Source organism: Corvus cornix, chromosome Z, assembly GCF_000738735.6.
Source record: "Corvus cornix cornix isolate S_Up_H32 chromosome Z, ASM73873v5, whole genome shotgun sequence".
NCBI lineage: Eukaryota > Metazoa > Chordata > Aves > Passeriformes > Corvidae > Corvus > Corvus cornix.
In genome coordinates, this window is record NC_046357.1 from 37,217,168 (window position 1) to 37,227,831 (window position 10,664).

General features: G+C 38.3%; 1 long non-coding RNA gene across 1 annotated transcript; it reads right to left on the reverse strand.

Annotated features, from left to right (window-relative positions):
- Positions 1 to 3,330: 3,330 nt before the first annotated feature.
- On the reverse strand, positions 3,331 to 7,142 carry LOC109145195. The gene is made up of 3 exons (XR_005603914.1): positions 7,003 to 7,142; positions 6,428 to 6,546; positions 3,331 to 5,424 (listed from the first exon to the last, which is right to left on the reverse strand). It is a non-coding gene; the product is annotated as an uncharacterized LOC109145195 (long non-coding RNA).
- Positions 7,143 to 10,664: the final 3,522 nt, after the last annotated feature.

The window sequence follows — 10,664 nt, forward strand, 5'->3', positions numbered from 1 at the left end:
ATAGTGAGGACATAAACTGGAGAGCCTGACAGAAAGACTTACGTAAAACTCTCTGTCTCTTTTGGGCCAGTAAGCACTGTCTCGGTATTTAAGGAGCATACACACCTCTCTGAGAAGGCACTGACTGAAACTGAATGTAAAGTGACTTAACATAGAAGTGTGACGAAGTCATCTCCCCTTTTCTTAACTGCCCTCTGGTTAGTGAATCTGGGAACCAAGATCTCAGAACTGGACTTAGAAAATAATAAAGTGATTCCATTCAGAATTAATTTTTTTAAAAAAATTGTAATTCTTTCTTTCAGCTTTCTTCAGCAAGTTCACCACATTTCCTACACTAGGAACTGATCTGTGAAGAAGTCATTATTTACTCTCTCTAGTTGAGGTTCTTACTCTATGTTTTGTCAAGGAAGAGGGTACATGTAGTGAAGACAGAATTTCTATTTCAAAACATTTTAAAAGTGTTGAGATATCAGGGTGCTGGGTGACATAAAACCACTGTGCCAGGTTTAATGAGGGAAGTATGTGTATGTTTTTAGTCAAATAAAGCTGTTGCTATTTTGAACTCAAAGTGGCATTTTGGATCAACTGTTTGTGAAAACGTTTTGATAGCACTTGGAAGACTGTGTTTGGGGAGGTTCATGGAGTGTGCATTGGATCTCTGGCACACCCTGTGCCTGTTCTGGGCAATCAGTCCATCATCTCAACACCAGGGTGTTGAGGAAAAATCTCTGAAGCACCTAATTTAAAAAGCAAAATTCAGCATTGCTTTCACAGGACTCAAGAGTAAGTTTTGTCCTAATTTGATATGTCTAGTAAATTACAGGCTTGAATATGAGGGAGATTTAACATTTTATCTGAGTATTTGTCATGACCAAAGAATTCCAAACCAAAACATTATATTGTGTGAAAGAGAATGATCTGAAAAACAATTTCTTGAAAAGGTGTTCAGATTATGTACTAATCTCAGTTTTCACAAGAGCAATAATATGATACTTTTTTTCAAAAAGTGTACATTGCAGCTTCCAGAAGAGGACATACTGCCTGACACATCATTCTGTAATATATGCATTACATTCCATAAATGACTTAACTGTTTCTGACTCTTACTACTAGCAGCTATAAATTTTGAAAGATAACTTTCCTCAACTTAGCAATGTATTAGAGGTTTTATTCTCATGAGTTAGACTCTTGTGAGGATGTATTCATCATCTACCAAGAAGCAATACACACAAAACAAACACACTTGTTTATAATATTATAACATACACACAATAAATATATATATATATATATATATATATATCAACCATATAGCATTTAATTTGTAAATATTGCAAGTTTGGAAACATTTTTCTGAGGTTACTCTAAAATTATAGGAACATCAGTTAAGAGGAACTGTTCCAATTCTAAACCATGATTCACCATCTGCATTGATAATACAAAATGTTTTAATACTTGAAAGAAAGAAAATTACAACATCCATATAAACATACTTTAGGAATAGTATTGAGGCTAATTCAAGTCATTCAGCCTTTGCTATTAAAATTCAAACAATTGTCTAGTAATGTGCTCGTTTTGGCTCGTTAAACCATGACAGTGATTTATCAAATTCTTTATGAATATTTGTTTTACCTTTGAGAACAGTAAGCGTAACTGGAATTACCACTGTTTTGCTCATGCTTTGCCTAATTTACAAGCCTTGTGCTTCTTCGATACTAAGTTTCTGTGGCTAAGTTTGATAGGGCAGATAAAAAACCCGGATCAGTGTCCCAGGACTAATTCGCTAGTCACAGCCTCTCTGGTGTTCCCAGTTGAGAAGAGACTGTCAATCATATGGAAATATAGAATGGTAATAACTTGAGAACTGAAAATTTTTGCAGGGAAAAAGTGACCATAATGACTCTCTGAAACATGAAGGTTAACAATGAATGCATTCTGTGTGTTGCCTTGTATACACTCCAGGCAAGGTGTATGTTTGCCACTGATACCACACAATAACAGTTGCAGAGATAACTGAAAGTAGCCTATTTATTTATGAGGATCAGAAATAAAAAGTTCTAGTAGCGTTCCTGAGACTATTTTGGTGTATGCATGGGTGAAAATCATGACTGTGTGATCTGCATGATTATGGTGATGTTGCAAGGGTTCAAGCCTTCAACAATCTTACCAAAAAGAAGAAAACTGGAAAGTGGGTGTCATTGGGTAAGTCTTCTTGACATACAGGCTTTTTTTTTTAATCTGTGATATTCTTTCAACAATATCTGACAATTTGCCTTTTTGATAGAGGACCTGGTTAACTCTCCTCTAAAGGAAAGACAGTAGATATTTCCCATTGGACTTCACTGCTTGTGTAGGGTGGGGTCTGGCTTTGTAGGTGGCACATAAAACTCAGAGTGCCCTGTTTTGAACTGGTGAGCAGTCCCAGTGATATGATTTTATCTTGGGGGAAGTTTTCTCTTATTCCCACAAGCTCCATTTTAAGGATTGGGTGAACAAAGTAAGCTACACAAGCATGATTTATGGGGAATCTGGGATTCTTTGAGAAATCTCTAATTCCTTTTCTTAAGTGAATTGATGTAGTCATGTTTCATTGGCATGCAGTAGATGCAGCTGCATATAAGGGTTTTTTAGCTTTTTATGATATAAATACATGTGAAAATAACCCTTGAGAATTTCATATTTTTCCTAGGCACTCTGCTTAACAGACATGTTGTTTCACTAGTCAGAGCTCATAAGAGAACCTGCTGCTTGTGGGAATGATGTGAGTGAGGAGGTGTTAAGTAGGCAGATTCATCTCTGAGTAGTAGTTTGTTACTGCCAGTTTGTGCTTGAGGGAAGAGGTGACTTGACTTGCTATGTGGCAGTGACTGGTTGATTTTAATATCTGGCACCTGGAAATGACATCACAGGTAATAAATATTTCTAGATCATAGGCAGATATGGCATTGAATATGTTCGGGTTTGCAGTCATAATTAATAGCAACTTCTGAAAAACCTTTAGTGGGGAAGGAACCCTTTTTGCATATACACTGTCTGTGGGGATGTTAAATCTTTGATAAAATGAATCTTGATAAATCCTTGATAAATTTGTGGTTCAGAAATGCAAGCAAAATTCAATAAATATTTAGGCAAATCTACCTTGATGTAAAAGTAGATACCATCATTTTGACTTAAAGTTGGCAGAATAATCAAATAGTTTTATTAAACTAAGTTGCCTCAGGATCTAGTAAAAAAAAATCTACAGAAGGTAATATTTCACTTGAGATAAATAAAGCAAACAATGAAGCAAAGCAATGATGATAATTTAATTTATTGAGGGCCATGGCATAAGTCACTCATGGTTTAATTTTCACATACTAATCAAAAATTCGCTAAGATTGCCTCTGTGTCTGTCATTATAATATCATCATGTCTACTAAATTAATTCCTCATCCTTCTCTATTTAAAATTTCATCCCCTACCAATAGAAACCATGTTTATATTACACACAATTAATGGCACTTTTAAATCTGTATATAAGTATGTACATTTATAGTAAATATAATCAAGTACAATTTTAGACCTAGAAAATCCTAAAATAACTCAAGCTGTTTTACAACACTATCTTAAACTATTAGAACTGTATATTCAAGATCATATTAATTAATCATGAGCTAACTAATGTATGCTAAAAGACTAATATTGAGAGAACAAATTACTTTCATCTGTAATGCTTTAGTTGAGTGCTAACTTGAATAATAGTCTGCATGAAGATACAGGCAGTACTGTGTCCTTGGTACATATTAATAGCTACAGATCCTGTGTTACCTGCTGGAAATAGGCAAGAGCTGTCATGGGAGCTCTGGAACTTCTAATTTATTGTTGAGTATTTATACTGCAGTGTCATACAGAGACTCAAACTATGGGAAAATACTTCCTTTCCAGTTGTCTCTAGATGTTTACCTTCCAAGGGGGCAGAAGGCTCACAAATGCTATGTTAATACAATGCTAGGATTGAACTGGGTTTTAATTTCTGTAAGAGTGAAGATATAAACAAATACATTAAAATAAAACTTACTTTGCACTAAAGCAGTGTTATTATACTGCAAGTATTGTAAGAAAATAAGAGAGCAAATCTGCAAAATATCAGACTTAGCTTATGCAAATTTTCTATATGTTTATTCCAGCAAGAATTATAATCACTTGGTTATGTCCAAATCAAGCCTAATATAGTAAAGCACAGCTCTAGAAATCTCAGATTTATAGCTCAGAATATCTGCTTATATCTGCGGTGAATTTTTTCTGTTGAGCTTATATTAGCAAATTACAACTGTCACGTACTGAGAACTTACCATTTTACCATTAGTTCATCATGTGAGGAAACCCACATATGCCATAACAGAAATATCCACAAAATAAGTTCTTGTAATAATAACTCAAAACTGCTGTGTTTGCTCATTCTTTATTTCCACAATATATATGTATTTTTTCATATGTTCTCTTTCTATAATCAAAGACACTCATAATCTCATTTCCTCCTTTTCTTTAAGTTTCCTGTACACTGGATTTTTTAATAAAATAAGCACCACATAGGTCTGTGGCACAATTCTTCCATTAATGGAGGCCAATTGAACAAATGACTTTACAAAAGAACATTTCAACTTTCTGCCTGAAGACAAAATTCAAAACTGAGTTTTACGAAGTCAGCCATAATGTTCAACAGATTTCCTTCTGTTTTTGTGTTCATATCTCTCTAGTGAGCACTCCATGTTTCTCTAGCACAAAAAAGATGTGTCTGCGCTAGAACTAGGCAACACTTTGGACTTTTGTAGGCCTGGTCTTTTCTCCCCTATGCAAAGAAGAAAGAAGTCACTGGAAAAGGTATAAACACCTTTTCCTGATGTGTTCCTCTCATAACTTTCTGTTGGTTTTAACGGGATAGGAACTTGAACAAAGGTAAAGAATGGAGCTGATGTTTTCAAGCAGCATAGGAACAGAGTGGTAAGATTCCTTATCCTGCAACCTGCTGAGTGTACACTGTTGTCAGGAGCAAATAATTGCAAATGCGGTAGTTAATGGTTGGATTCATACACAACTTTGGCATCTCATGACACTTCTTGCCCCTCTGTTTTTCCACTGCTTAGTACTTCATGAGATACATTCTTCAGTATAAGAGGGAATTAGTGAAACTGGCATCTCTATTATCTTTATGCTCCTGGATTTTCCATGTTTCCATGTTGGGGTTTTTTCTCTTTCTCTCATACACTCTTTTCGTTGCCATTCATGCCTCCCTCGGAGTCAGGTGGGCTGCCTTGTCTCTCCATAGCACAGGGGATGGTCTGCATTGTGACACCAGGAGAGCTTTTTTTTGCCTATCCAGACCTCTGCTGTTGCATGCAGATAGCACAATATCTGTGCCAATTGTCAACATCTTTCTGTTGGAAGCTAGAAAAGAGCATTGATTGCAGGTGTCAGAGCAGGTATTTGTAGATGGTTGTCCATTTGGTAACTGTTTTCTGTGGTGTGTGGCTGTGAGGAAACTGAACTTGATCAGTCAGGCAGAGTCCTTTCCAGTATTAAATTCTGGCTGGGGGAACTACTTTACCTTGACTTTCCCTTTTCATCCAGTGCCCACAATCTGATACACCTGATACATAATCTAATGGTCATCTTTTTCAGTCAGCCATGCTGACTGAATTTGAATTACACTTCTCGGTGTAAAAAAATCAGTTCCTGTGGATCTGGCTGCTGGACAAGTGGCACAGACTGTGAATGCTAAGGTAGAGGGAGTCACCTTGTCTCAGTTATGTCATATACCAGTATGAATCTATATCACTAATGTTGGGGAGGGAACTGAAACTCTCAAATAACCTGGGAATTTGATAGAAGTCCAAGAAGAAACCTTCTTGTTATGCATTTGTATTTTTCTTAAGCAAGACTAAAAATTGACAGCAATTTTGTGCATCTTCATTCACAATCAGTTATTCTTGAAAGTTTAACCAAAAAGAGTTAGTATTTAAAAGTACCCTTTCAGTGGAAAAGCATCACTCAATACTCTGCTGTTTTTGTAAAGGTAGTTGTTACTTCGCATGTGAGATCTCTGTTGGTTGTAATTCAGGGAGAATATGACAACATTACTTCTCCTAGTTTTCATTTTCCTGTTTCATGCCATGTATGATCTACTACTTACTGCTTAGCACGTAAGTATCAGTTTTGGTTGGCTGAAGAGTAGGTTGCAGCTGAGTTTTAGCAACCTCTGAACTGGCACATTAAGTGGCTGTGTTTTCAGAGATAAACTAGGAAGGCAAAAGGCATTGGAAGAGAGGGATTAAAATAAGGTGTACTCTTAGGGCCTAAATGGGCTCAGCACTGGAGATGAGTGACCTGTTTCTGTTTGACTGGACTACTTTACTGTAAAAATGAAGGTGTTATTTGCAGTGAGACTTACCATAGCTCTTTAAAATTTTATGACTGCCCGTGCAGTCCTTCTTAAGCGTTCCCAGGATAAACAAATCAGCCACAGGGATGTTCTTGGCATTTCGCAGCCTGACCTTTTGACTGTTATAACTGTGTAAGATAAAGAAAAATTGTAATAACATAGCAGATCAGCATGTTTCACCTAAGTGTTGCTTCCATTTTTCTTCATTTTTAATTCTACTGAAAGTTTAAATGTGACAGTGATGGCTCATGGGATACTTCTGGCAGTCCATTATAGAGTGGCCTTTGGCTTTTTGGTTACTTCAGAGTGTGGAACTTTCCACTGATAATTTGCTGGTTTGACTTTCCATGAATACAGAGAAACAGAGTGACATTTATGAATACCTACCCACTATTCATTCAAATATCCTGGTTCATACACCACTACTATTCACAGTAACCATGAGTCCCTGATTTATGAGGCATTACAATGCCTCATTTCAAAGCATGCAGCTTTACGTAAATAATTTTAATTTTTTATTTCATGCTCATATATATCCCTAAGTTCCTATAGGGTAGTAGAACTTGAAAGATGCCTCTATTTACCTTAGTTCATGTGTTGATTATAGCCACCAGATAGCTCTTACTCTGCTTGTTCAGTAAAGCACACTTATCTTGGCTATAGCAATAGTCTGTTTTTTCAAAGCAATCAAGGTTTCCAGCAATCTTCTGGTTTAATTTTGTTGTGTAAACTGAAATTAACAGATTGAAAATAGAATTACAAGTTCCAAACCCAGGAAAACATAAAAGTAATAACCACTCATTTGGCCAAGATTTTACTTTCTTTTTTCTATAAGAGTACGCCAGGTTGCTTCTCTAGGTAAAATGACTTTTCCCAGCTTTTTAGATTGAAACCTAAGAGGAAGACTGAGAATCCTCTCCTTTTCCCCAGTTTACAGAGATGTTAATAGAGTCTGAGCTGTGGAGTCTTCCTTACTAACAGCGATGCAAACCTTTTAGAACTTGGGCAAAAGACTGACATAAGAGGGCTGGCAGTATAAGAAAAAACCCCACAAACCACAAACAAACAAACATCTGAAACAGAATCTAAAGTAGAAACTGAATGGCAGTGAGAGCTGTCACCTCAGACAAGTTTCACAGCATGCTCTTTAGTGACTGTACAAAATTATAGGCAAAGACCACAACCTACCAGATTTTCTCGCCAGAGAAGGAGGAAACAATATATCACACAAGAGCTATTCAGCCGGCAGGACACCAAAGCTCATTCAAAAGTAAGTAAGAGTTATCCCAACAGTTGCAGTGCATGTCCTCCTGCAGTCAAAACTCAGATCTAGAAAACAGAGAATTGCATTTCCAAAACAAGTGTTCAAAATCAGATTTTAAATACATCCTAGTATAGAGGTGGCCTGGTATTCTGTCAGTGAGACACCCATTTCACTAACTTAGGTTATTCATTCAAACACTCTCCTTATTTTAGAGAAAAGTTATTTTTCATTTGTATCTCTTTCTTTTTTGCTTCATATCTCTTCAGAGCTCTTTTTTATTCAGACCATCAAGCAACAAAACACTTTACCTTTTCCCTCTTGTTGATATGCTCTCCCAGCATATCAGTACATTATTATTCAGATTCTGTCAGCCTCTAAGAACCATTCCTAGCTTGGTTTTAAGAAGGACAGGGCAGCTGTGACCAGGGTCTGAAGATAAGTAGCTCATGGAACATGGGCTAAAAATGTGTGCATGGCATTGTGCAGAAACCCTGTATCGTCCTGCCACAGTCCTAAGTAAAAAGTGCCAGTCAGCTTTGTAAGGCTTTCCATGAGACCAGCAAGAAAGGTGGCACATTGGAGTTTAACTTCTTCCTTTAGAATCCCCAATCTTTCTTTTCATTAAAAAGTAATGCCATACATTCCCCAAGCCATTTTAGATAGCAATGCTTTTATAAAAAGCATTCAAACAAAAGGAGTTCAGTGGGAAGCAAGAACACACTTGCTAAATATTTGTGTAATTAATGTAAAATCAGGACACACAAATTTGCTGACAAGATAATTTAACTTTGAGTAGAGGATATAATCTCTACCAACAGGGTATACCTGCAGCAAAATTCATTTACATTAAGCAAAATAACCATAGCTCATGCCCACTCAGAAATTTTGGACTTATTCAGACAGGCCTTTGTGTATGGAACTTGCATTCCCTGGCACTAATATTAATATAGTAAAGTGAATTAAATATGTGTTATTAGTTGGAAATGATGAGATTATTGCTGAAAAAAAGAAAAGTGGAACAGCACAGGCCTTTGCCAGGTCCAAAACGACTTGTTTTAGATTGCAGACAAGAAAAAGCTAAATTAGTGAAAGAAACAAAAATGGGCTAAATGTGAGAACAGGGTTTATTTTACTTTAAATGAATCATTAAGCATTTGTAGATCTGAAAGTTGCCGAAAAAGCAATCAGTGGGTTTCTTCATTGCCACAGCAGCCTATGGCTCGTTTGCAGCTTTTGTCTTTAAGAAGAATGCAGGAGGTCAAGAAATCTATCTGTTGCTTAACTCTGTTTTCATTTTTAACTTTAAGTGTGGTTCATCCAATTTATGATTCTGTGTGAAAAGATCAAATGACACTGTATAAATGTCAGAATTGGGTTATAAGCCAAACAACTATGGTATGATGTAGGATATGCAGAGGCTATTGGCTGAGCTAAGATTTGGTTTAAGATTTGGTGCTCACTGCAGCCTTCAAGTTATTTGCAGAACTGTGACCCTAAAAGCTTCGGACAGATTGGAGTTATTCCTCAAAAGCTTAAGTAGCCCCAGATTTGTAGCTGAAAAGTTTTCAAACTGTTAAAATCTGGCATGGGGGGTATGTCGCGGTTTGACACTGGTTAAGAGCCGGGCACTTACGAAAAAACCATTTACTTATTTTCCTCTACTATAGTTGAGCAGAAGAGGGGGAATTGAAAACTTCATTTTCATGAGTTAAGGATTACTGAAAAAAACTTTAAGGCAAAACAGGTTCAAAACTTAAACAGTATAAAGAAGATTTATTATTAACAGAATTAAAAGTAAAAAGGGTAATGAGAACAAAAGTGAACTTTCCGAACACCTTTTTTTCCCAGTCCCTCCCTCTTTCCACCAACCGCACAAGGAAACAAAACATGGGGTTTTGGACAGTATTTCACTTCTTAAAAATCTTTCTTCAGTATGCTTAAGGAAGAGAGTTTCTTCTGCTGTGCTGTGGGATCCTTCCCATGGGAGATAGTTCTCTGTGAACTTTTCTAGTGTGATTTTAACTTTCACAGGCAGCAGTCCCTCCTGAACGTGCTACAACGTGAGTCCCTCCCACGGGCCAAGCAGTCTTTCCACTACTGCCTAGCGTGGACCATTTTAGTTCATGGCGTTTAGTCTTTTAAGGATGAGCTGTTCTAGTTTGGAGGCGAAGGCTCTCTTCCTCTGTCTCTAAAAGCAAGGGTCATCTCTCTCTGTCCAGGTTCCTCACTAGATTACAGCTTTTCAGCATCCATGCACTCCAGCGTGAGTACTCTTCTTCACGGGCTGTGCATGGATCTCTGCACACCCCCATGCACCTCATGAATTATAGGGAAACAGTTTGTTGTATTATAGTCCTCACCATGGCTCACAGGAAAATCTCAGCTCCAGGGCTTGGAGCACCTCCTCCCTCTCCTTTTTTTCACTGACCTCGGTGTCACCATGTTGGTTCTCCTCACGTGTCTTCCCTTTCTCCTTGTCTCTGACTTGGGAGAGAATTGGTGTCTGCAAGCTTCATTTGGTCTCAGGTTCTATAAATTGAAAAGTTTTTATAGAGGTCTACAGTGCTGAAAGGTTGATCCTGTCTGGGTTCTGTATCGGGCAATTGCTCGCCATGCCCCTTGCTGCTGGCCGTGGTCTCCGTTGGCACCACGCGGGCCACGCCGGCCACCGGCTCCACTCAGCGCCTCTTCATGCAGGGCGCTGAAAAGAAAAAGTTGCTGCGGCCCCTGCCCTTCTGCCCGCAGCATAGGTGGTTAAAAGCAGCTAAGCAAGTGAAGTTAATTGCGAGCCATGCTGAGGTGTCAGCGGCTGCAGCACCCCGGCCACACGGGTGCTCCCAGTGCTGGTCCCAGCCGCATAGCCTCGGCTGCCCATGGCACCGGGATGCCGCCCCGCAGCACGGCCCCAGCCGCCGCGGCGGGAAGGGCCCAGTGGCCCTCTCCGGGAAGAGTCCCGGGGACTCCTCGCCACGCCTCGGAGGG